General features: G+C 38.4%; 1 long non-coding RNA gene across 1 annotated transcript; it reads left to right on the top strand.

The window, feature by feature from the left end:
- The first annotated feature begins 397 nt into the window (after positions 1–397).
- LOC129472596 (uncharacterized) lies at positions 398–21,913 on the top strand. The gene is made up of 4 exons (XR_008653988.2): positions 398–520; positions 12,015–12,154; positions 13,874–13,969; positions 21,521–21,913. It is a non-coding gene; the product is annotated as an uncharacterized lncRNA (long non-coding RNA).
- Positions 21,914–27,968: the final 6,055 nt, after the last annotated feature.

The following is a 27,968-nucleotide window of genomic DNA, read 5'->3' as shown; positions in this document are numbered from 1 at the left end:
GCTCTGTTCCTTAGCTACTCAGCAGGGGGGTGGGTGGGTGTGTTTCTGTAGATTTGAGTGTCTGTGTATGTGATTGTGTGTGTCTATGTGTTGCTGAGTGTTTGTGTCTGTGATTTGTTACTGTGTGTCTGTGTGGGTGTGAATGTATATGTTACTTGTGTCTGAGTCTTTTCCTGTGTCGTACGTGGGTCTGTGTGTTTGTGTGTGGTTTGTGTGTCTCTCTGTATGTGTGTATGCTACCAGGTCTGTGATCTGTGTGTGTAGCTGGTGGTCGCCGTGATATGAGACAGCCCCAGGAGGGTGGGAATGGGGCCCTCCCTGCTTTCTGCATCTCCTCCGGGTGTCCTTGGCTCCAGGTTACTCCCTGCCCAGGAAGTTCACACCTTCTTCCTTCTGTTTCCGGGTGGAGGCCGTCATTCACTGCCAATTCCTGGAAGAATTACTTTCCCCAGACCCAGAGATGGATTTATTGGCCCTAAACCAGGAGCTGGAGCAGGAGGAAGACCTCACCCTTGCCCAGGTAGAGCAGCAGAGGGAGGGGAACCCAGGTACCCCAGGGGCAGGACGGACCCGGTACACAAGGCCCACGCAATTGTCTAACCCCACCGTGCTGGGGATGCTCAGCTTCTTGGGGAGCCACTCTGGGGTGGGAAGATGCAGGTTCAGAGGGAGTAGGATGGAGAGGAGCCAGGGAGGGGAGTCAGGATGCAAGCTGCAGTGAGGCCCAACAGGATGCCCAGCAGAGCCACACCCTCTCCCTTTGACATGAAGCCCAGGTGCCTCAGGCTTCCCTGCCTCCAGCCCAAGTGCCCTGGTCTCCACCATCCTGGGCCCTGCTCACACCTGGGGCAGCACCAGTAAGTGCCCCCTTTCCTCCTGCAGCTAGTGGAGAAGCGCCTCCTCTCCTTGAATGAGAAATGGCATGTGAGGGCAGCCCCTAGACATGGCACGGCCCAGATGGACTCAAGTCCTTCTAAGTTTTCAGCTGGCCAAGGAGCAGTGAGAGATGTCCCTGACCCCTAACAAAGGGTCAGCGTGGAAACCTCCTCACCACAGATGGCTGCCTCCCAAAGTGTTGGGATTATATACAGGCGTGAGCCACTGCACCCGGCCTAAATTCATTTCTGGGTTATAAATTGATAGTTGTAAATGTATTTACATTTCAGAACACTGAAAATAAATACACCCACAAAAATTTGTATATTAATATTTTAACAGTATTGATATTAGCCAAAAGTGGAAATACTCCAAGTATTCATCAATTGATAAATGTATAGACAAAATGTAGTATTTCTAAACAGTACTCTATATATGGCCTTAAAAAGGATGAAATACTGATACATGCAATAACTTGGGTGAGCCTTAAAAATATTATGTTATGTGAAGGAAGTCAGACATAAAAGGCCACATATTGTATGATTCCATTTACATGCAATATCTAGAATAAGAAAACCCAGAGAGACAGAAAGTTGATTGATGTTGCCAGGGGCTCACATGAACAGAGACTGGAGAATGAATACTAATAGTTATGTGTTTATTGTGGAAATATGAAATATTCTTAAATGAGATATTGGTCAAGGTTATGTAACTTTGTGGATATACTAAAAACCACTAAACTCACATTTTAAAAGGTGAGTTTTATAGTACATGAATTATATGTCAAAATGTCATATAAAGTATTAATAGTATTAATAATAGCTAACAGCATTCTAATTGCTTTTTATCTTTTAATTCTTTGAATTATAAAAACCCTATAAAGTAGGTACTATTGTTAGCCTGTTTTACAAATAAGAAAATAGAGAATTGTATAGTTTCATTAACTTCTCTAAGGTCACTTAAATACTTACACCAAGTGGGGAATTAGGAATTAAATTTAGGCAATCTGGTTTAAAAGCCTGAGGTTTTAACACCTATGCTACACTGTAAGTGATTCTCTATATTTCTGCACCCATAATGTGAAATTAATATAATATAATTGACTAGACGATCTTTACTGTCTTTTCCAGTACTATGATACTAATAGGTGATGACACAGTTAACCAAATGTAAAAGTAGGTCTGTGGTGGGAATAAAAAGAGAACTACTTTGAAATAAAGTGAAAAAAGGATATATTGCGATATATTGCCGTTACTAAGAGAATGATGTGCTATCATATGAAAGCTCAGGCACTTGAATCATGGTGGCCAGGATTCAAACAAGGTTCATTCGCCTCCTAGCACGGTGAGTGGAGCCAATGGCTTAACTTTAAAACTTTGGTTTCCTCATACATAGAACACAAAGAGTTATGCTTCATAATAACACTTCATAATATGTAAGATTAAATAAAGTGATGTAAATAAAGACTTCAGCGTTTAGTAAGTGCACCGTAGTTGTTAATACTCTATTCTGCCACATTTGTCAGTAAAATGTTAAGCTCCACACTTTCCTCGTTTTCTGCCTCTGGCTGTTCATCCCTTTTCTTTTCTTTTTCCCATTCCTTCTTCCTATTTTTTTGACAAGTTTAGTTCAAATGGCCCAGAACTCAGCCCTGAGATCTCTTTGTTCGCTTAAATTTTCTCCTTTTACTTTGACTGGACCGAAACGTGTTTCTCTATACGAGACAATTCCTCTTACCTCATGCTTGTAGATTCAACAGCATCCTGCACTAATAAGCCTGACTTCACAGCTTTCACCATCTCAGTTAATGAGTTGAACTGCTTTGGCCAAAACTCTGGAGTCATTCTAATCTCCAGTCTCTCTCAAGCCCTACATTAACTCCATTAGTGAGTCATGTTGGCTTTTGTTTCTGAATAAATTCAGAACACAACTACCTCTTACCGCTTGTACTGCCACCACTCATGTCCCAGCCATCATCCTGTCTCATTTGTCTTGTCATAGACATCTTCTAACCCATCTTCCTGCTTTTTCCTTGGCCTTATTCATTCAGTGTTTTACCACGATAGGCAAAGTCTTCCTACTGAAGCATATGTTACCTAAGTTATTTTTTTGATTAAAAAACTATGATGCCCCTCAGTCTTACCAAAAATAACATCTGAAGGCTTTGCAATGCCATACAAAATCTGGCCCCATTACCTGTGTGATCTCACCTCCTAATACTCTCCCTTTTGTTCACTTTTCTCCAGTCCTCCACTCCTTACTGGATTGCTTCTCTTCCTTGTCTCAAATCCCTCAACTTTACTGGTGTTTTCCAGTAAAGTATGATTATTTCAATATTGTTTATATTAACCTGGGGAAGCTCTAGTCAAGATATAGAGGCAAATATGTATAATATAAGAAAAGACAAACATTAGTTTTGTTGTTATTTAATATTTTTTATTATTCTGGTGTTTGGAGGGAGAGAGAGATACTTATAGATACAATCCATATGTGAAACTGATTTTACATCTGATTCTCCAATTTATTTTTAATATATATACACAAATGGTCTTATGGAAGAAAAATAAAACCTTTCTGATGCAGTGAGAACAGTACATATTATGATTTGTTGGATAGAACCCTTCCCTAAGATCTAGAAGTAATCACCCCCAAGGCATAGATTTATAATCTATATATCTTGGAGGGTGTAAAGTGTTTTCTTTAGTATAAATCTGTTCTAGATTCCATCTGTTGAAATAATCAAAGTGAGATCCAGGTTTTGACACAGCAAAATTGTAAGCTATTAGCCTATCAATTTAAGGGGCATCAATTGAAACATGTTATACTTTTTTCCATTCTAGGCATAAGTAAAAACTGTACTTGATTTTACTTTCTTCATTTCCACAAATATAAAATAGAAGATAAGGAGGAAGTATGTGATAATCCTGGGGTTTAACTCCCAGGGGCTTGGTACACATCCCAGGAGTAAGGAGGAACAGGAAGTTCTTCAGTCATGTAGAGTGAGTGATATGCTATGTCTACATAGAGGAAGCCTTAATGGAATTAATATGATGTGCTTCCTCTCAAACTGCCTGCCAGAAGATAAAAAGTTATTGGAAACTCTACAACTCTACAAAGTTTTAGTCTGAATGCTCAATATTTACTAAACAAATAAGTAAGCAAACAAACAAAGGAAACAGCCATATTAAACAACAGAACCAAAAGAGAACAGATTCACAGATGACCCATAAATTGGAGTTATCAGACATGATATTAAAATAACCATAATTAATATGAAAAAATAGATGGAAAGATGGCTAAGAAAATTGTAATTTATACAAAGCAAACACACGAAAATCTTAGGATTATTTAAATAAGTACTGTATTAGATGGGTACAACTGCAGATTGGGCATTATAGAATAGAGGATTCATGAGCAAAAAATCGATTGACAGGAAAGAATCAAGACTGAAACACTGATAAAAAATTGAAAATACATAAGGGAGAGTGTGAAAAGATCTTAAAGGCATGTAATTAGCTTATCAGGAAGAGAGGAGAGAGAAAGGGAGATTGGGAAAGAAACAGTATTTGAAAAGATGATGGTCAAGAATTTTTTAAGTTGGTGAATGATATGAAGAAGGGCTACCAGAGCAAATGGGATAGATACAAACCAAATAAATAAATAAGTACAACTTTTACCATGTAATAAAAAATAAAAGATGTCCAATGAGAAAGTGAAAACCTTAAAAGTATCTAGAGAAGAAAAGACATACCTCCTTAAAAGCAATAATGAAATGACAGCTAATTCCTCAGAAGAAAAGATGAAAGCCCAGAGATAATGGAATAGCATTTAAACTATTGATTTTTTTCCACATTTTGAAGCTTTTCTTAAAGATATTCCCCAAAAGCTAGTTAGATAATAATTAGATAATGATTACATATAGAGAAAGAAGAAATGCCTCAGATAGATTGAGTTCATTAGACTAATCCTCAAAAATAAAAATGTTCTGAGAAAATAAGCCACAGAATAGGCACTACCTAAACTTAAGCAAAGAATAGAAAGGCAAGAAATCACTAAAAACTGGATTCAGTGACAGCATATAAAGTGTCACAATCCCACATAGAATAAGCACATATTAACACACTTTTTGAAGATGCATTGCTTATATATTTTGGACATGTTATATGCCCATTTCTTTCTCCCTAGCTCTTGTTACCTTCAATTAAAAGGTTTTAGTTTTTCTCATCTGCAGCCTTAGGACAATGAGCCTTAATTAATTTTTGGCTGTGTACCTGTTTCTTTACCTATGCTTTGCATAATGTAACTTCTTGTTCTTCTGTTTAATGAGAATAGCTCTATGGGACTGTGGCTCTCTACCTCTTCTCCCTTCCCTCCCAGTTGTCTATGTCTGTGTTCTCCTTGTGAGCTGCGTCTTTCAGTGGATCAATTAACTTTCTGAGATGTGGTGGGCAGGAGGCACTTTAAGCCTCTTTTGGCTTGACGAGCCCCTTGTGCATTCAATTCTGAACCAAAAATAGATGGCTCCACTTCTCTTACTGACTGCTTCTTGGTACAACATTAAACACTGGCCTAGCAGCAACACTTAAGATCACCATCGTCTAACCACTGTTTGTTTCAGAAGAGCCTTCAAAAGTGGGAAAGAAATAGTAAAGAAAGGAAGGTAATAAAAAGAGAGGGATTCTATTAGAAATTGATGAACAAGAGATGGGAACACTCGTTTATGAAGTTTAATCATTACAAGTTTTATTGACAATCTATTGTTACAGTGCACTGTTCTAATCACAAGAAGTCAGTAAACTAGATATTTAGATGTGATCTCTGATTGTCTTATCTAAATAGCAAGTGAATGACCTGGATTCAAAACACAAGACTACTTGCACTGAAAACATTTTTCTCTAATATCGAAATGACTATAATACAAAGTGTCCAATTTTTTTATCCTCTACAGTATCTTGGTAGATATTGTGGGTTCGATTTCAAACCATTGCAATAAAGCGAATGTCACAATAAGCAAGTCACAAAAAATTTTGGTTTCCCAGTGTATATAAACGTTATACTTATACCATACTGTAATCTATTTAAAGTGTGCAATATAGCATTGTGTCTAAAAAACAACATACATACAAACATTAATTTAAAAATACTTTCTGTGTATGGTGGCTCACACCTGTAATTCCAGCATTTTGGGAGGCTGAGGCGGGCAGACCATAAGGTAAGGTGTTCAAGACAAGCCTGGCCAATATGGTGAAACCCCATCTCTACTAAAAATACAAAAATTAGCCAGGGGTGGTGCCAGGTGCCTGTAAGCCCAGCTACTCAGGAAGCTGAGGCAGGAGAATTGCTTGAACCCAGGAGTCGGAGTTTGCAGTGAGCCGAGATCATACCACTGCACTCCAGCCTGGGCAACAGAGCAACACTCCAACTTGAAAAAAAATACTTTATTGCTAAAAAATGCTGAAACAGAGATATGAAGTGAGCACATGCTATTGGAAAAGTGGCAATAGTAGACTTCCTTAATTCAGGCTTGCCATAAACCTTCAGTTTATAAAAAAATGCACAATATCTGAAATGCACTAAGGCAAAGTGCAGTAAAATGATGTATGCCTGCATATGTCTGTATCCTATTTCTAATAAACATATATACATTAGCAACACTTCTATAGACTCTGTCTTTTAAACAATGTATTAAAAGATAAAGCTTAACATTGCTGTCAGCATGTGTGTCTTCAAATTAGTAAATTTGGTGTTACGTTGAATTATAGTAGATACCCAACTTTAGTTTTAATTAAGTCATCTGTGATAACATATGTAGCAGGTGATTTGTTTTTCTTCCTAATTCTAGAGAATTATTTTCAACACAACATAACTACAAAGTCTGGGATATTATGATTGTATTTTTTCCACTAGCTATGTATCTAATTATATTTTGTATACATTTTCAACACCTTACCAGTGTTTTTGACCTAGCACACACACTTCACAATCCAGTATGGTACTTGCAATTTCTCACATAACTGCATGGAGCTCCAAGAGGGTAAATTCTATATCTCCAAGGCCCACACATTGTCTGATATACAGAAAATGTCTGGCAAATAGAACTAACTAGTTCTGTGATGTTTTCCTTATTTACTAAGCCCTATGTAGTAACTCAAAAGTTTTAAGAGCTGACCAAAATCTTGGCCAACTTTAATTCTAATTATTGTAAAACAAGAAATGAAGACAAATTTTATGGCACATGAGAGTTCAGTCTGAGGTTATGTGCATTTCCATTGCCCTTTGTCCTTTAATCAAATGATAATAAACAATAATCAGATAATACCCACAATAAACCTAGCCATCTGTTACCAGAAAGGGGTTCTGATCCAGACCCCAAGAGAGGGTTCCTGGATCTCATGCAAGAAAGAATTCAGGGCGAGTCCACAGAGTAAAGTGAAAGCAAGTTTATTAAGAAAGTAAAGGAATAAAATAATGGCTACTCCATAGGCAGAGCAGCAGCTTGAGCTGTTGGCCTAAGAATATTTACGGTTATTTCTTGATCATATGCTAAACAAGGGGTGCATTATTCATGAGTTTTCCAGAAAAGGGGTGGGCAATTCCCAGAACTGAGGGTTCCTCCCCTTTTTACACCCCACTGGGTAACTGCCTGACGTTGGCATGGCATTTGTAAACGGTCATGACACCGTTGGGAGTGTCTTCTAGCGTGCAAATGTATTATAATTGGCATATAATGAGCAGTCAGGATGACCAGGGGTCACTCTCATCGCCATCCTGGTTTTGGTGGGTTTTGGCTGGCTTCTTTACTGCAACCTGTTTTTTCAGCAAGGTCTTTATAATGTGTATCTTGTGCTGACCTCCTATCTCATCCTGTAACTTAGAATACTTAACCTGCTGGGAATGCAGCCCAGTAGGTCTCAGTCTTATTTTACCCAGCCCCTATTCAAGATGGAGTTGCTCTGGGTTAAATTCCTTTCTGACACTTCCATTGACGTATTTTAGCCTTTTGCTTTCTGAAGGTTTTGTTTTGTTTCCCAAAAGTCTGAGACGTTCTTGGCTACAAGTTTCAGAGATAAATAAAGAAAAAAATTTCTCTTTCACACTGAAGAAATGCTTCAAAGCACAGCATTCAAAAGCTAACCCAACCCACTTTAGGTAGAAACAATTTGTTTTGTTAAGTTCTAATCAGAACTACATTAAGCCATTTGAGGCCAGTTGAATGGGCAGGTTCCTGACCACCTTCATAGGCCCAGTAAACAGTGAGTAAATACTCATTAAAGCAAATTTTCTTAGAAAAACTCTTCAGTCATTTAAGTTTCATGTTCTTCAATACCTACTTCCAAAGAAAGAAACAGACAGATCTAGTGCAACTTTCTTAAGATACATAGTTTGTCTTTTTCACTTTTTTTCTTTAGTAAATATCATTAATTATAAAGTGAGTATCAGGACACATGTAAAACGAATAATAACCAAGGGTCTTCTGGAACAGTCTGTCAGTTAACTGATTTTGAACTTAGTGGATTCTTCCTAATTACTAAAGACAAAATGGTGAATCAACATGAAATTGTAATTAAGTGGAAAAGATGAATATTAACACTTCTGTTTTGTAAATAACTATAGGTATGAAAAGATCATTCACGAAGGTGGTTAGGAAAATTTGTCTAGTCTGGGATTTCAGTGAAATAAATACAGGCATGTCAGTTTCTTTATAAAGTTTATGCACCGTTCATATTTCTAACTAAACTCATGCTACCTGATGAACTTTAGTCATCCTTCACAGAATAGCTCTTGTGAGGTCTTCCTAGCATACTAACCACCATAGCTTTCTGTACAGACTTACATAATGAGGAAATTTACACTAAGATGTAATGAAATACTGTTTTCTGTGTGCATCTGTATTAGATAGTGAGCTCCCTGAGTGCAAATATGTGCCTGTTTCTTAGTTCATTTTGTACAGCTGAAATAGAATACCACAGACTGTAATTTATAGTAAACACAAATTTACTGTAAAATTTGTGGCTCACAGTTCTGGAGGCTGGAAAATCCTCAAACAAGGCACCAGCATTTGCTAATGGCCTTCTTACTGCATTATAACATAGCAGAAGTTATCACATATCCAAAGGGCAAAGATAGAATGAAAAAGAGAAAAGAAGAAAGAGAGAGAGAGAGCAAAAGAGAGGTGAGGGGAGCATGCAAGAGAAGGTGAACCCACTCCCACAATAACAATAACTAACCGACCCCCCAAGAAGATAAGGGCATAAATCCATTTATAAGGACACAGTCCTCATGGCCCAGTAACCTCTTAAAGGTCCCACATTTTAATACTGTCACAATGCTAATTAAATTTTAACATGAGTTTTCAAGGAGGCAAACATTTAATCCATAAAAGCCTGTAATAATCAGCACAGGAGCTGTCTCAGAAAAGATCCACAAAATATATTTATTGAATTGAATAGGGCATTCAAAATGAAAAAATGAAGCCTGTTAGTTTCCAATTTTTAAAATTTCCAATGCTGATGTATATTAGTGTGTGTGAGGAAACAACAATTAATGAGTGTCAAAAAGCAAATAAAGATGTTAGCTGAAAGCAGAAAGAAAATATTAAATATTAGGAGGTACAGTACCTTAACAGAAGTACAGATAACTCTTTTGAATTTTTATACAGAATGATTCTCGTGTGCTTGTTTTCATCAGCAGTAGTCTCAGGTGTTTTCTTCAAACTCATCATTTTCTTCTCTTGACTGCCTTTTTCCTGAGCTTTAAAAATATTCGCTGGCTGCCGGGCGCGGTGGCTCACGCTTGTAATCCCAGCACTTTGGGAGGCCGAGGCGGGCGGATCACGAGGTCAGAAGATGGAGACCACGGTGAAACCCCGTCTCTACTGAAAAATACAAAAAAATTAGCCGGGCGTGGTGGCGGGCGCCTGTAGACCCAGCTACTCGGAGAGGCTGAGGCAGGAGAATGGCGTGAACCCGGGAGGCGGAGCTTGCAGTGAGCCGAGATTGCGCCCCTGCAGTCCAGCCTGGGCGACAGAGCAAGACTCCGTCTCAAAAAAAAAAAAAAAAATTAGCTGGCTCTTCTGATGGGCATTGGCATTCCCAACTTTATCAAGCATGACATCTCCTCCTCATCGCTAATATTCCGCACAGATGGTGTTTCTCATCATGAACTACTTTGTCAAACATGACATTTACTTACAAGGTTGCTAAGGGATAGATTACAGGCTTCCTCATAATTTCTCTGCTACAGGTCATTTTTTCATAATTCTCATTGATAGATTATTAGTTACACCACCTTGCTACTCAGGAAGTCCAGTGTGAAGCAGTTTAAGATTTATGCTTCATAGATTCGTTTAAATCACTTCTGCTTTGATTTTATCTTTCATTACTATCTAGAAAGGAGTCTTCCTGGCATTTTCTACAAATCAGGCTAAAGACACATTTCTTTTTGTGTGTGTGTTTACATGGGTTTTCACCACGTATGCATGTGTTTCCATATATGTCTAATTATATGCTTCAAATATTTAGTTATCAACATGTCTGATTGCTATACTCAGAACAGAGTGTTTAGGATTGGGAATTTAAAAGTCTGAAAAATACAGTCACAAAACGTCACAAAAATCTCTGTGTGTGTGTGTGTGTGTGTGTGTGTGTGTATGTTGGTTTTAACTAAACTGGGACAACAAAAAAATTTTTTTTTAATTGTATTTTGTTAAGAAAGTCATTTGGAAATATCAATTTCAAAGATTAATTTTTAAACAGATGTTTAATGTCATGTGGAGATAGCTTCTGGCAATCTTAAAGATTTTTCAGCTGGAATCTGTGGGTGTAGCATTAATCCCCAATGCTTAATTTTTTGCACTAAATTCTGACTTCAGTACCATATGAGAGAGGTTCTTCTGGGTTCTGGTTTGAGTTTTGTTTATTTTCTTTTTGTTTCTTACACGGAAGGGCGATAGATTCTGGCCCCTGGTCTGCTAATTCCTTTTCTTCACCAGCCCCAGCCTTGCAAATTTCCTCTCACTGTCATCCAAGTGGGCACTGAGCACTGCCTTATACACCTTCCTGAGGCCTAGGAAAGTGGGCTGAGCCATGGTTCTGGAGGCATGAAGATTCCATTGGGTCACACATGGCAAATTAACATTTTAAAAAAATATTATTTGGGGAGAAACAGTAATTGCAAAGATAGAAGGACACAAAAGTCTTCCTGGACAACCAATGAACCTTTATACACTGGATTTTAAGATTTAATACATACTTTGGTTGTCCTTGCAAATCCACAGAGAAAGAGAAATTGTGTCCAGTGAAATAAGATTTGGGACATCGAGAGTTCAAAATATTATAAAATAAAGTGATAAAACATCTAAAACTCTAACTTAATTTGCCCTTATGAAAACCAGAGCACATTTGTTCTGAAAAAGAAAAGTATGTAAAACAAATTGCAAAGTGTTATTAATGATTTAAACTCAAACCACACAAAAAGAAAATGTAATAGCAAATTTAGAAATTAAATTAGTCAGTTAATTGCAGTTACAAGGGCTCACACTAATTATGGTTTGAGAAGTTAGGCATTAACTAGAATTCAGTGTAAATGGATTTCTTATAATTAGTTAAAATAGGCTAATTCCAGAGCTGGATGATAACTGTTTTAATCAATTTAACTTATTAATTTTTCCCATGTCCTTAATTTTTATCTTTATTCTTCTCACAGAGATCTACAATGTGTGTGTTGACCAAAAAATATCTTCCAGCTTACTTCCTTTACTGTCTTTGGTTCTTCTTGTGTATTTGTTTGGCAGCATGTTGACGTATATATAGTCATTCATTTCAACTCACCTTTCATTTATTTGCATCCTCCTGCTAAATTTTAGGCTTCACAGCAGTTTCTCATGATTGAAATGCTGGTGAGACACATTGCTACCAGGAAGATGGTGCCCTGCAGAAAAGGCACACATATACACAGAAATCTCGGAAAAGCTCCCTCTCTGCCATTATATATAGAATATGTTTCATCTGTTTCTTTGCATTATATGGGGTTTTTAAATAAAGGTAGCAACTTGAATTATTCCCTTATAAAGGGCTTATTACATTTTAATGCTGGACTAAGGTATATTCCTGTTACTTTTTGACATTTTGTCTCATCAGGTATGGTGACCGAATGATTATGGGCCCAAACAAAAGGGCTGGGGCTACTTCAAGGCATTGCACTTCTAAATATCAAAGCTATAGCCAACTAGAGTGATGAGCTGATGTTGCAGACAGTGTGGGATGCATCATTGGATGCAGTAAGTTGAACTTTAAACAGAGCTACATGCTAAAATTTGTTAACTTGAGTAAATTACTATTGAGTATGTGTTTAGGTTAGTTGGGGTTTGTGTAGATTTAGACTGGCATATTACAGAGTATTTCACCTGGATCGGTAATAAGCTATCCATAGAGATTACAAAGTTTCATTTCACTTCACTTTTGTGAACTTAAAATGAATCATGAACCTTCCTAAACCTGAAGATCAGCTATAAGACTGTAAAACTTCTAGGAAAAGAAAAGGATAAATTATTTGTGATTTAAATTAGGCACAGAGTTTTATATAACTCCAAAGCATTATGCTTAAAACTTTAAAAAAATTATAAATTGAACATGCCCCAAATTTAACACTTGTGCTATGTAAATGAAAGACAAGTTATAGACAAGAAGAAAATATTTTTAAATCATAATTGTCAAAGGACTTGTATCCAGAATACACAGAGAATGTTTGAAAACTCAACAATAAAAAAATCTGATTAGAAAATAAGCAAAAAACTGCAACAGATACTTTATGAAAGAAGCTTTATGCATGGCAAATGAGCACATGGAAACATACTCAATGTTATTAGACAAATTCAAATTAAAACCATAATGAGAGTGCACTAGGAACCTATTAAAATGACCAAAATGACACTTACACACACACACATATCAGACATTACACAGTATTGATGAGCATACAAAATGACTGGAAGCATCATACATTGCCGGTGAGATTGCAAAATGGTACAACCAGCCAGGTAAACAATATGGCAGTTTTGTATAAAGTTAAGCATACACTGACCAGATGATATAGTGCCTACTCTCTAACTATGCACCCAAGATAAACGTAAACTTATGTTCATACAACATTTATATGACATTATGGAAAAGGCAAAATTATATCAACACAGAGTAGGTAGTTTTTTCCAGGATTTGGGGTGGGGGAGAATCTGACCACGAAGGGGCAACAAGATAAAATTATTTGGGGTGATGAAACTATTCCGTATCTCAGGCCAGGTGTGGTGGCTCACACCTATAATCCCAACACTTTGGGAGGCTGAGGTGGGTGGATCACCTGTGGATCAGGAGTTCGAGACCATCCTGGCCAACATGGCGAAACCCCGTCTCTACTAAAAATACAAAAATTATCCAGGCATGGTGGGAAGTACCTGTAATCCCAGCTACTCGGGAAGCTGAGGCAGAAGAATCACTTGAACCTGGGAGGCAGAGGTTGCAGTAAGCAGGGTCACACCACTGCACTCCAGCATGGGCAACAGAGCTTGACTCCATCTCAAAAAAAAAAAAAAAAAACTATTCTGTACCTGAAATGTGGTGGTTCATACATGAATACATGATTGTGCATTCATCAAAACCCATAGCTATTCACCATAGAGTTAATTTACTTGATGTAAATTTAAAAATAAAGATAAATACAAAACGTCTAATGGATTGGTTTGATAAAAGGAAATGCCTGTTTTAGTTTAGTTTAATAATGAATGCCTATAATTATGATGTCCAGATCTGCTGATGATCTTGCAGATAAAAGCATTATGGCATCTATTGCACTGATGGGTACAAGGGGAAGAGTAAGAAAATGAGAAATGAGATTGTTATGTATGGATCACTAGTATGATGTGGGCTTTTTTCTTCCTGAGGCTTTTAATATGCTTGATTGATTTATCTTCATGTTCATATGTATTAGTGTTTTCATTTGGTAGATGATGAAATTGAGGCTTGTCTTGATACAAAAAGAAATTTTTTGAATATACACTGCTTCTACATACAGAATACATAACACTGACCCAGGCCTACAGGTAAGGGGGCATTAAAATGAAGAAATACATATCAAAGCATTGAGCAAAATTCTATTTAAAGAGTTTTTTTTTGTTTGTTTTCCATGATGGAGGAACATTGAGGAGTTGATAATGCAAATACCTGGGGTTATAAATATCAAAACAGCCACCCCAAAGGAGTGTTTTAACACCAGTATTTTGGTGATGTGCCACAAGGCTCTGTGCTTTTCTATAATCCAAACCACAACTTGAGTGAAGGCATACTATGCGTGCTTATCAATTTCACACATAATACAGAGCCAGATAAAATGTTTTATGTGTTAAATTATATATTCAAAATATCATGCCAGACTTGACATATGGGAACAAGTAAACACTTGAAATGCCAGCAGGGATCAATATAAAGATGTGCATTTTAAGTCAAAAAAATAATTTTAAAAATAGAAAGTTTGTTGCTAACATTTTGTAGGAAGAATGAGATAAGCACATAGAATGAGCTTCAAGTGCTTGTCTGTATCGTTTAAATTCACACTTTTTTAAAAAAACGACAGAAATGAGGAATCTTGGTTTTATAGCAAGTTTCAGGGACATATATCTGAGTATTTTTGTTGAACAAATTGTAATGTGTCAATCATGTGGCTATGTATGCTCCATCTCAAGTTGTATCAATGAATGTGTAGAATGGAACAGACATCAGTGGAGATGGGTCTGCTTCCCTCTACTGAACCGACCATATTGTTGAGGCTGGCTGCCCACTTTGTTCTGTGTGTGCACACATAAGTGGTTGTGTGTATGCATGTGTGTATGTGTGGATGTGTATGTTTGTGTTGATGCTTGTTGAGATCTAGTAGGCAATAGAAGCATTCCTGATGGAAATGAGGAATTAGCAGTGAGATGTGAACTTTAGTTGTTTTATTTGTTAAATTAAATAATTAATTTGGCTAGGTACAATGGCTCATGCCTGTAATCCCAGCACTTTGGGAGGCTGAGGCGGATGGGTCACCTGAGGCCAGGATTTTGAGACTAGCTTGGCCAACATGTTGAAACCCTATCTCTACTAAAAATGCAAAAATTAGCCTGGCATGGTGGCAGGCACCTCTAATCCCAGCTACTTGCAAGGCTTAGGCAGGAGAATCACTTGAACCAGGGAGGTGGAGGTTGCAGTGAGCCGAGATCACACCATTGCACTCTAACCTGGGCAATGAGAGTGAAACTCCGTCTCAAAAAATAATATTAATAATAATTAATACAACTAATTTTTTTCAGTGTGTACCACATATGCCAAACACAGTTCCCAGGGCTAGAGAGACAGCAGTAAATTATACATTAAAAAATAAAGACAATGAAATCTCCCATTTTGTTCTATTGTGAGGACTCAAGACACTTGGTTGTTACAGGTGTTTAATCATTGCTAGATGTGATAGTTACTAACGAAGTGAACAATTTAGGATAAATATTCATTTTATGTTCTGATGATGTTTAGAAACATCATACAAAGGTGTTGGTTTGCAAGGACAGAATTAAAAGTTTTGGCTGCTCTAGGTTGTTATTTCAAAGATCACTTTGGACATGTTAGTGACAACCCCATTAAAATGTCTCCTTATGATCAGTAACTCCTTCTAACTGCATTGCATGCTTGGCAAATTTGACACGCTAAGCTTTTTTGAAACCAACAGGAAAAAACAGCATTGAGAAAATGAGCCTGTTGGAATTGTCAGGGCTCTGAGAATGGCTGGCATCTATGGCTTGAGGAAGAACCTTCCATTGGCAAGAAGCTACTGAGGAACAGGGCTCATGGAGAGCTGCTGACCCTGGCAGCTGAGAACTTGGTTAGCCTAATGGGGCCAGCAGCAATGCCTCAAGGGCTATGGTAATTAGAACCTTCTCTGCCACAATGAGAAGTCACAAAAAAGGGTGGTGGGGCACAGCCAGTGGCTAAATGTCCAAATACTGGCTAGAAAAGAATAACTTAAAAAGGAAAGAAAGATGACTTTTGTCCCTCCTAGAAAGAATAAGAATTATTTATATGAACCTACCTCCAAATACAAAGGATAGAATGAACCCTCTTTTAAGGAATAAAAGGCCAACTGAAATTTTATTTGCATTGGTTTCCCAACCAGGGAAACAATGTGATGGCCCCACTGTTTCCATACCAGGTCAGGTGGTGCCTCTGGGCTGTTCTGCTGGTTAGGGGGCAGCCAAGGGATGTGTCTGGCTTTTCATTAATGTGTATTTTTTTTGAAATGGAGTTTTGCTCTGTCGCCCAGGCTGGAGTGCAGTGGCGTGATTTCTGCTCACTGCAACATCTGTCTCCCAGGTTCAAGTGATTCTCGAGCCTCAGCCTCTGAAGTAGCTGGGATTACAGGTGCCCACCGCCACGTCTGGCTAATTTTTGTATTTTTAGTAGAGACAGGGCTTCACCATGTTGGACAGGATGGTCTCAATCAGTTGACCTCATGATCTGCCCACCTCGGCTTCCCAAAGTGCTGGGATTACATGCGTGAGCCACCATTAAGTTGTATTTTCATTGCGTGTAGGAATATGTTACTATATTTATCCTAGAGTCAGAAAATCAGATTCTGAATTCTAGCTGTAATAAAATAAAAATAGAGTCACAGAGGCAGACATTCTTTAAGAAATAACTGCCTCACTACTGGCCATTTGGCACCCATGCAATATTTAACAAATCTAGGGCCACAGCTTAAGCACACTTAAACCACATCTAAGAGAAGTCTCTGCATCCCCATCACTAGCTATGGATGTTTGGGTGTGGTTTTCTATTTATTTGGCATTAGCTAAACATCTGCCATTTCAAGCAGTTGTGAATCCCTGTTTGTTGGGATTATATCATTGCGTCCTTCAAATCTTCTACTCATTCATGAAAGAGAAAGAGAAATTCACACATAATTACAATATACTACGGTAAATTGCAAATATTATGGTCAGTTTTAACACAAATTATATAATGATTTTTAAGGGGCATCACAAAGATTTGTCAGAGATTAAGTTCAGAATTAAACCTCCCAAAGCAGGTGAATATTAATCAGATAAATACAATGCAGGTAGAAGAGAAATAGAAATTCTAAATGAGAAAATAGATATGAGGATTGCCAGATGCATTCAGAGAACTTTACCTAAAATATTTGGGCGATAGGTCTATAGTCAGGGAGCAGCAAAAAATGATGCTGGAAGGGTAGGCAGAAATCATAGCATAAATGGTTCTGAATTTTTGCTAAGAAATGTTATCCTGAAGGCACGAACAGATTCCAGGGAATCTGTGAAAAGCAAAAGTGACCCAGGTTGTTCACTTTCCTCCAAGATGTGGTTAAGTCAAAATAATTTGGGGCATTTTGGCTAAAGTACAGAAAGACCTAAGCTTCAAGAAATATGCGGAACAATTGTTTACACTTAGCAGGATGTTTGTTGATGAAAGGCAGAAAGGACTGCCCTTTTTGGGAACTACTGAAAGCAATAAAACTAGGCTTCAAGAATTGAATATGTTGATACACCATGGAATACTATACAGCCATCAAAAAGAACAAGATCATGTTCTTTGCAGGAACATGAATGGAGCTGGAGGTCATTATCCTTAGCAAACTAATGCAAGAACAGGAAATCAAATAATGCATGTTCTCATTTATAAGTGGGAGTTAAATGATGAGAACACCTAGACACATAGAGAGGAAAAACACACACTGGGGCCTATCAGAGGATAGGAAGTGGGAGGAGGGAGAGGATCAGGAAAAACAACTAATGGGTAGTAGGCTTAATACCTGGGTGACAAAACAATCTGTACGATGAACCCTCATGACATAGGTTTACCTATATGATAGACCTGCACACATACGCCTGAACTTTAAATAAAAGTAAAAAAAAAAAAAAAAAAAAAAAAAAAAAAGAGTTGGATACGTTGAAAAGCTAGAAAGTTCTTTAGAATTAAGCATAAAGAAAACGTAGGATAATTAGGACATAAGTGATAGAATTGTGCCCATTTCTGTGACATTAGTAAATCTATAGAGTAGATTTAGCTGTTAAATCAGAGGTCTTACATGCATAGAGCAAGTAAGGGAGCTGGTGGTGAGTATTTCATGTATAGAGATCTCATCTGGATTCATAGTTTGGTGAAGCCTGGGGCATGTGGGCTTGAAAGAGTTCCAAAGAGTTTAGTAGGAGCAAGGGGCTCACTGTTCAGAAATGCTTTAAAGTCATCAGTAGTGGAAGATCTCCTAGTGGGAGTGTTCTGTTTATTTTGAACCAAGTTTGGCTCTTTTTCAAGAGTGAATTACCTTATCTACCTTCCCCCACATCATTTCTTCTTCAGTGGTCTGTTTTATGCTCTCTCCTGAAGTTCCACAAGGGAAAGTCACGTTCATTATACTTATACCTGCTTCTACAGTGCATGAAGTATTGACGGGCCCTGATTTTTGGTTTGATGAGCATAATGGATGTAAGCATCAGTGCATGTAAGAAAAAGCCCCTGCAATGTGAAGCTTTGGGAGTTTTAGGTTTAACTTCATTTTTTCTCACAAAGGCTTTTGTGTCATTGAAGGATTCTGGAAACTTAGATCATCTTCATAAGAAATGAAAACATAATGTTAGTCAAATTTTATTCTGAGATGTACCCTTCCCTCTGTATAATGAACTCATTTGACAGGAGAGAAGGGTTCAGTAGCAAAGTGGTCTGCATACTTCATCTGAAATCCCCCAGGCCTTCCTTCAATAGAGGATCTGTAACTGGATGTAGGCTCACTAATATGCAGATTCATGACTCACATAATGAGGTGGCCATGCTTTACCTAAAAGATTTGTCACCACTGTAATTTCCACTTCCAGCAGAAGGGATCCAAACTCAAATCTGATTTAAAATTTTGCTTTCTTGTAACCTCCCAGATATCTACCCACCTCTTCCTTGGAACGAAGTTATTTCTGAGAAAAGTCAATCTCTTGAAATAGGATTTTATGGGTTTCCAAGAAAACTCTTGCTATAAAATGTATTTCTCATCGATCCTACCAAGATTTTTACATTAGAAAACTGATGTAAGCCAGGGTCATCCATACTCACAATTTTTGAATGTTGAAATTATTTTTACTTACCATTTTTTAAAATTTTAAATAATTTAAATATATTAACTAAAAATGAAATTTATCATCACTACTAAATAAAACATACACATATAAGGACACATGAGTAAAATATATTTTTTCCAAATAAATACAAGAAAAAATAACAGAACAAATCATTAATTTGTGAGATTCAGGACACACACACCCCAAAATATTTGAGAAAATGGCAGAAGCAGACCACAGAATCTCAAAAAAAATTTCTCCTGAAGCAAGCCATAAAACCTGACTTTCCTCTGAAAGTAGGTCATAAGACCCTCATTATTTCAGAGGGGCCCTTTCCTATACCCAAAGGCCAAGTAGGATAGAAACAAAAAGATCTTGCTAAGCTCTCCCTTGTTTATTACCATTAGATCTCACCTTTTTTTCTTTCTATCATATTTCAACATGACTGTCCACTCATCATCAAACCAAAGGATAAAAATACACAAATTTCCCTGTTTTTTTGAGACTTCATTTATGAATTTGTGTGCTTTTCTCTTGCTAATCTGTCTTTGGATATAAGGATTTCAGGCGTGAAACTTGTGATGAGTTAGAAAAGGTTTTACTTTTCTTCTCTACACCATTTATGTAATACTCTAAACCATTTCACAAACACTGGGCTAAAATACAGCTAGCAGTATTTCATCTTATTCACTGTGCTAGGGTCAGGGGTACAAAGACAAATAGATATAATTACTATCATTAAGGAGTTCAAAATAATAAGGGAGAGGGACACAGAAACAGATCACTGTAACTTGATGCCAGCATTTCTGTGATGAACATAAACCTAGAGCATTTTTTATAGGCACAAAGAAAAGCACTCAACCCTACAAGTCTGTGTCAGAGAAGTTGCTGGGGTGGGTGATGGCAGTCAAGCGTTTGATAAGATGTGTGCAGAGTAATGACTAGGTAACCAAAGGAGGATATCTCAAGCAGTAGGACAGCATGAACAGCCTAGATTCCATCAAAGGCACATGATGAGTGGGATTTAGGTGGAATTAGCATTGCCACAGTGAACAGTGGAGTTAGGGAGCTGATGGAAGGAGTTGCAGTGGGATGCTAGACAGGCAACTCGCCCTTCGTTTGGGGAACAAGGGGGGTGACAGGAATAGATTTTACAATTTCAGGCAGGAAGTTTATAAAAGAATGTTAGAATTTCATTCTAGCAAGTAAATACAACTCACTGAACAAGGAGTTCAATGGGGAGAGGAAAATGGAAAGTTTTGTGAGTGACAATAGGTGAAGGCCTTTGGGAAATAAGACGGAGAGATCAGAGCATCACACTGCCTAAGACCAATAGATATTCAGCTGATCTTCCCTCCTGCCCAGGCGAGCTTGTTTCAAGGACAGAGTGTATGTCAGCATTGTGGTAATGTGAATTATTTGGCCTCTAGTTGTTCTGCAATTGTGGACAGAGGACCTGATGACTGGTTTTGTTGAGATTGAGTCTATTCTTCTTGTAACTGATTAGGTTCCAAGACTCCTATACATTTCTTAAAGACTCCAAGCCTAAACTTCTTTTAAGGTCACGGCTATGACTTTGTACTCATATATGTGATTTTAGGTAGTCCCTTTCTTATTAAAGGGTCAATATTACCATCTCTAAAATGAGATCAAGAAAAGTTACCTTGAAAGACTGTTATGAGTATCAGTTGGTATAAAGTGTGTGAAAATACTTCACCCTATGATTTGTGCATATTATACATACTCAGTATTTCTTAGTTTTCTATTTGCTTCACAATAGTAAGCATGTAATCAATGTTTGATAATGATGGTGACATCAGAAAGGATTAATTGAGGCATGATTTTGTGGACTGGAAATGTAATTAAGAAAACTAAATACACTTTTATTCTGATTTCAGTGTCTAATAACTTTGTGTTTGGGGCCTTCGTTGTATTTGAAGTTATTATACACTGTTCCCTTACTGTGACAAAAGGGAATCCAGGTGAAGGGCATCGTTAGTCCTCCATTAACCCTGATGCTAGCCATAATTATGCCTGCTAATGGATACCTCTCTACCAGCTATTAGTCAATATTCCTATATTAGGGCCTGGGCCAGGAAACACCAATAAAAATCCACGTTTACTTTGGAACTTTACAGAAGATTCCTGCCAGACCACTAAGCCTGCATTCCAGTTAGCATTGAAGATACATCTTCAGACTAATTTGGAGAAAAAATAAAGTTTGTGGAGAGCTTATGTCTATAGTAGCTAACTTTTCTTTTCAGTGACTGTTTTATACCAAAGCGACTGAAAGATCACATGATCACAAAGATTTAAAAATTGAACAAAATGCAAAGCAAAATGTATTTCTTAGAAGTATTTTATGTTGGTCAAAATGATGATGTTCATCTTCCATTTACTGAAAATTAATACGTATCAGGAATTGTGCTAGGTGCTTTACATATATATTTTAATTAATGTTCTCCAGAATCTGATGATGTATATAGTTTTCATTCTCTTTTACAGATGAAATAAACCGAGCCTGAGAGAAGTCAAATAAATTGGCTAAAGATATACTACCAGTTAGAAAATAAAGCAGATATCCAATACCCAGTCTATCCATAGTCAACATTTAGGGAAATTGCTGTATTCTCATTTGTCAGATGTTGAAAAAGGTATTTCCTTTGATATGAAACACCCAGAGAGACATGGAAATAAAGTAAGTGGATATGTGTGAAAGTTATTTTTTTAAAAAATCTAAATTGCTTGGCATGGAAACCATAGGTAGTGTATCTTGACCACATCCAAAGCAGCTTATCATTCAAAGGAGATATCCAATAAGTACTTGTGTATGAATTTGCCTTTGACTGTGAATTAAACAGAAGTTCAATGAGAAGCAAACAAGTGGGTTAAAGTAGTTTGGGGTGGGCTTTTTTAAAACTTAAATTTTTTATTTTATATGTTTAAGATGTATAATATGATGTTTTGATATACTTATCTTGATATACATATACTAAGTAATTACTGTAGTCAAGCAAATTAACATGTCTACATCTCATATAATAATCTTCCTTTTTTCTTTCTTTTTTTTGGTGACAAGAAAACTGAAAAACTACTCTGTTGTTAAATTACCAGTATACAATACATCATTAAATATAGTCCTCATGTCATAACTAGATCTCTGGACTTATTCATCCCACATAACTACGACTTTGTACTCTTTGACCTACATCTTCTCATTTCTCCTGTATTACCCACTCCACTCTTGAAAACTTGTGCCTGACTTACTTCACTTAGCCTGACGTCCTCTTGGTTTGTGCTTGGTAGTGCTGTCACAAATGGCAGAATCTCCTTCTTTTTAAAGACTGAATTATCTATATCTATATAAAATTCAGCAAGATACTGAATTGTTTATATATAAAATGCATTTAAATTATGTTTACATATATAAACATAAATCAGTATCTTTATTTCTTTATCTGTTGACCAACACTTTAGTTGTTTCCGTATCTTGGTTATTATGAACTAGATGGGCTTCTGATTAATATAATGTTCAGATTGATGGAGTTGCCATATCCTATGTGTGAATTATCCAATTCCCCAAACTTAGTAGATAGAAAATACTTCCCACTTCACCAACATCCTGAACAGAATGCCCACTTACTTGATGATCATTCCTGCAGAATGCTAAGCTTCCTTCCCACCCTCCAGAGGTGTCAGAAAAGATGTTCTGCAGAAAGTCTTTCCAAATATTCCCAGTCAGGTATCACCTTACTTTTGTCTTCTTTGTGAACCAAAGCAGTATGTTAGTAGCTTTAGGAAGACATTATATTTGGCCTCACTGTTTTAAACATATTTTCTGGGTTTGAAGTCTGTTCAGAATTTATAAATATCTACTCTGAAGACACTTGAGGGAAGGCAATGACTGTTTTAGTTTGGTTTAACTTCAAATGCCCATAATCGATGTCTGGATCAGCTGATGGTTCTGCAGATTGAAAGTGTTATTGAGGGTTTATAGGGTCAATGGGATTGATTAGAGCAAAGGAAAGGGCAAGAAAATGAGATTGATATGTACTGATCATTAGTATGACCTGGGCTGTTTCCTAGGCTCTTAACATGCATTTCTGATTTATCTTCATATTGATAAGCTGTACTTTCATTTAATAGATGATGAAATTGAAGCTTGACCAAAGAAACAGAAACTTTTCTGAAAATGAACTGCTTCTATATACAGAATAAATAACATTGACTCAGGCCAACAGATCAAAGGCATAAAAATGAATAAATACATAACAAAGCATTGAACAAAATTCTGCTTTAGGTCTAACAATTTTCCATGATGACTCTAAACAGTCTTGGGAACATGAGGAAGAAACCCCGGCTGGTTGATAAGACAAATCCAAGGGGCTATAAATACGAAAATAGCCACACTCAAATGGCATTTTACTTTCTAATGAAAAGTATTCGGGTGATATGTTGCAGGGCTCTGTGCTGTTCTATGATCTAAACCACAACTTGAGTGATGGCATACCTCATATACTTATAAAATTCACATGCAATACAGACCCAGATAAAATGTTTTATATATTGGATGGTATATTTAAAATAGCATGCCAGGCTGGAAATATGGTAACAAGGAAACACCTGAAATACAACAGGTATTGATATAAAGATGTGAAGTTTACTTCCAAGGAATTAATTCTAAAAAGTTCTAGTGGCACAAAGTTCCACCACAGTTGGTGCCTTTAGTTCACATGAACTCACCATTGTTGAACTCCTGGAATAAAATTTCCATTTTGAAATGTCTAAGTAGGCATTAATCTGGGTATGTATGCTCTAAAAAGAGGAGAACCTAGCCCTGAAAAGGGTCAGTCCTACAGACGTGCTGCATTTGTGTAATAAGATTAATTTGGAAGAAGGTTCTCTTGCTTTTGGAAATGATTAAGTAAGCGACAAAAATTGCACGTGAATGTTGGAAGATGTGCCTTGGTCGGGGAGGATGGGGGTAGGATTCTTGGTGAGGAAGGATTTTACTGGCAAGAACAGATGTGTTTTGTATACCCTGAAGCTTATAAAATTTTGTATACCTTCTTTAATAAGAGAAGGTGATAAAAATAAAATTAGGTCCGTGAAACTCTAGAGATGACAAATTTGCTAAGTTTCTGGGTTTGAAGTCTGTTTATGGTTTATATACATCTACTCTGAAGAGACTTGAGAAAAGGTAATGTCTCCCTTTTTCCAATTTGGGAGGCATTTTGGAAGAGAAGCATGAAATAGAAATTATTTGTACCTTAGATGTTTTTTGGTAAATAGTTCATTAATTTATATTTCCATTTCTTGTTGTTATCACCATAGGCCTAAGTCTACATGTTGACTCAACAGGGTTAGAACAGAGATAATAATCTGAAAGTCAGAGAAATCCTGTGATCAGCCTCATCTGTTCTGTGATTAGACTTTGTTCCTATGTTAAGCTAATTGTGCCTGCTTTCTCTCCAACTTGGGGATGTGATAATCGTTAATTGCATTCATCAAATATGACCAGCACATGGTAATACTACATTTCCTGGGTTCTTACAGTTAAATGTGTCCATATGGCTAGCCTGGCCAAAAATTTGTGAACAGAATTAATGTGCCACTTTCTAGTGTGAGCACTTAATTGGTAGCCTGAGAGCACAGAATCTTCTCCAGAGCTCTCTTTCCTTCTGCCATGGTAACTGGCAATTTGGGAATGTGGCTGCTCTGTTATCCTAGTTATAGTGAGGAGTCATGGAAAAGAGCTTCTAGAGTTAAAAGTATGCCTTTCTGCTTATAGGTCACTAGCTTCTTATTACCAAAGAATACCCTATGATACATGGGAGTTCCTTAGGCCCTCATGAAAATAATAAGTGGGAGGGAGCATGCAAGCAAGCGAGTGCAGGAACCAGAGTGAAAGAATGCTGGAACCAGCTGCTTACTCCTCTCTCATGGGAGCAGGTTCTGTGCAGGCCCCACAGCAGCATCCAAGCCCCTAACCTCTAGGCACCCAGGTTCTTGTCCAGCATTCATGAAGAATCAGGTCACGTGAAAGGATTGAAGGGAAGTGTATGCAGAGGATTTTACTGGGAAATGGAAGTGGCTCTCAGCGAGGTGGGGAATTGGAAAGGGGATGGTGCAGGAAGAGTTTGATCTTTCCTGGAAGCTGCACTGTCTGAAATTAGCTGCATCTATCTGTAGTCTCTAATGCTGAGTTGCTTCTCTGCTCGTTGCTCAGCCCCTTGTGTTCCCGCTGCTCAGCTGCTTTTGTTGCTGTGCAGGCTGAGGTCTTTCTATGGGTACAGGATAGGGGCATGGCAGGCCAAAAAGGCAACATTTGGATGGAAAAACGGGGTCAGCTGTTTTCATTTAGGGCCACAGTTCCAGGCTTAAGGATGGGATTTAGCCAGGAGCCCGAGCAATTCTGTGTCATTTCCCCCCTCTGAAGAGGCACATCTAACTGCCGTTAGAATATAGACGATGACCAGTCGTAGCTACTTCCTGCTGAAAGGGGGCATCATTTGGGGGAAACAGCAGTCAGATTCCTCCTAGAGGTCTACCCAAGGGTCCCCAGCAAAGGGGGGTGGTTATCTAAGGCTCTGCCTGTCTGCCCATTTGGAGCCTTGATGGCTTCTTGTCAAGAAATAAAAACAAGCTTTACAAGGTAAGTATGCATGAATCAAACATGTTATACAAGGAAAGAATCTAGTGCCAAAGATTACAGAAAGAAGAAGTGAAATATACTTAACAACACTGTGTCCCAAGCTGTCTCACCCTGATAAAATAGATTAAACCTTGTATAGGAGCAGTTAAACTTTAAGAGGGAGTAGCTGTTCTTGTCAAATCTGTATCAGTTAAGAGGTGAACCTTAGGAATTCTGGAGTTTGTGAGCTTCAATGGTGGCCATTAAAGCTTCTGCCTCTTTCTTTTCTTTTTTTTTTTTTTTTTTTTTGGAGTCTCACTCTGTCGCCCAGGCTGGAGTGCAGTGGTGCAATCTCAGGTCACTGCAAGCTCCGCCACCTGGGTTCATGCCATTCTCCTGCCTCAGCCTCTCCGAGTAGCTGGGACTACAGGCACCTGCCACCACGCCTGGCTAATTTTTTTGTATTTTTAGTAGAGACAGGGTTTCACCGTGGTCTCGATCTCCTGACCTCGTGATCCACCTGCCTTGGCCTCCCAAAGTGCTGGGATTACAAGCGTGAGCCACCGCGCCCGGCCGCTTCCGCCTCTTTCTTGTGTCTGAAAGACCAATGTGGCCCCTTTCAAAAGGTCCTCTAATGTACTATCTTGTCCCAGGGTCTGTTTCTGAGTATAAACTGGAGGTGGTGAAGTTTGTTGCCCATTCTGAAAGACAGGGAATTTGGCATCCCTCATTCCCTTCCTCCTTTCAGTGAAAACTTGGAATGTGAGGTGGAAAGAAAACAGGCACACCTCATTTTCTTTTCCATCCTTATCCCCAAGTCGCAGTGTCCTTGGCAGGTGCCACCCATGGATGCCAGTGTGGCTTGCACCCATAAATCAGTGAGGGCCTAGAAAATAGGAATTATCCACACTCACCTATGCCTCTACCTCCTCTACTGTTGACAACGTTTGAGTTTCCTGGGTCTCATATATGCCATGGAGCATGGCCTCCTTCCATGAAGTGGGGGTTTAATCAGCAAGAATTAGTCCTGCTCATTTACACTGTGCCTGTTGCCTGGCTTTAGCTCCCTCAGATCTGGTTTTCCTTTCTAGGGCCTCAAACTAAAGCTCGAAATCAAGTTTGGGACAAAAAAGTGTTTCAAGTGTGCATAGATTTATTTAGATTAAGTCTCAAACAGGCCTTGCCCAATTTACAGCTAACAGCCAGCAGGGGTCGCTCCTCTGTTGTTTCCCTATCATCAGCAGAGTGTTGAGGTAGGAAGAGAACTCTCTTGCTTAGAGAAGAAGAAAGCAACTGGGCCAGGCGTGGTGGTGCATGCCTGTAATCCCAGAACTTTGAGACGCCAAGGTAGGTGGATAACCTGAGGTCAGGAGTTCGAGACCAGCCTGACTAACATGGTGAAACTCTGTCTCTACTAAAACAAAACAAAATGAAACAAAACAAAAATTAGCTGAGCATGGTGGCACATACCTGTAATCCCAGCTACTCAGGAGGCTGAGGCAGGAGAATCGCTTGAATCCAGGAGGCGGAGGTTGCAGTGAGCCGAGATTGTGCCACTGCACTCCAGTCTGGGCAACAAGAGTGAAACTCCATCTCAAAAAAACAAAGAAGAAAGCAACTTAAACTGCATAAGGGGGCAGGGAGCCTAGGAGAAGAGCATCTTGCTCGGTGGAAATGGGTTCCTTTAATCACTGTATCCTTCCCCTGGTTCAGACTAGCTAGACCTCTGTGAAGGGAAACAGAGCCAACATTCCTTTTATGCAAAGGTAAAAGAGAAGTGGCAAGGTCTTTGAAAAGAGACAGATCCGACAGTTTCGCGTTTTAACTCACCCTTTTTTTGTATCTTGGACGAGCCCCCAGATGAGACAGGATTGTTCCCTTGACCTTGACCCCCTTCGTGGGTGGGAACTAGAGTGGCTTGACTCAGCCCACTACTAGTCACTCCTTGCAAGAGGGAGCACGCGAGCAAGTGAGTGCAGGAATCAGAGTGAATGAACACTAGAACTAGCCAGTCACTTCTGTCTGGTGGGAGCAAGCTCTGTACGGGGCCTGCAGCAACATCCAGGCCCCTGCCATTTCAGCACACAGGCTCTTGTCCAGCATCCAGAAAGGATCAAGTCGCATGAACAGATTGAAGGGTAGTGTATGTGGAGGATTTCGAGTGATGGAAGTGACTCTCAGTGGGATGGGAAGTTGGAAAAGGGATAGTGTGGGAAGAAGGTGATCTTTCCCAGAAGCTGCCCCATCTGAAGTTAGCTGCATCTATATGTATTCTCTGATAGTTGCTTCTCTGCTCACTGCTCAGCCACTTGTATCCTT

This window comes from Symphalangus syndactylus, chromosome 22 (genome assembly GCF_028878055.3).
Source record: "Symphalangus syndactylus isolate Jambi chromosome 22, NHGRI_mSymSyn1-v2.1_pri, whole genome shotgun sequence".
NCBI classification, from domain to species: domain Eukaryota; kingdom Metazoa; phylum Chordata; class Mammalia; order Primates; family Hylobatidae; genus Symphalangus; species Symphalangus syndactylus.
Note: the sequence above shows the minus strand (reverse complement) of the source record. Positions and strands in the feature narration are given on the sequence as shown.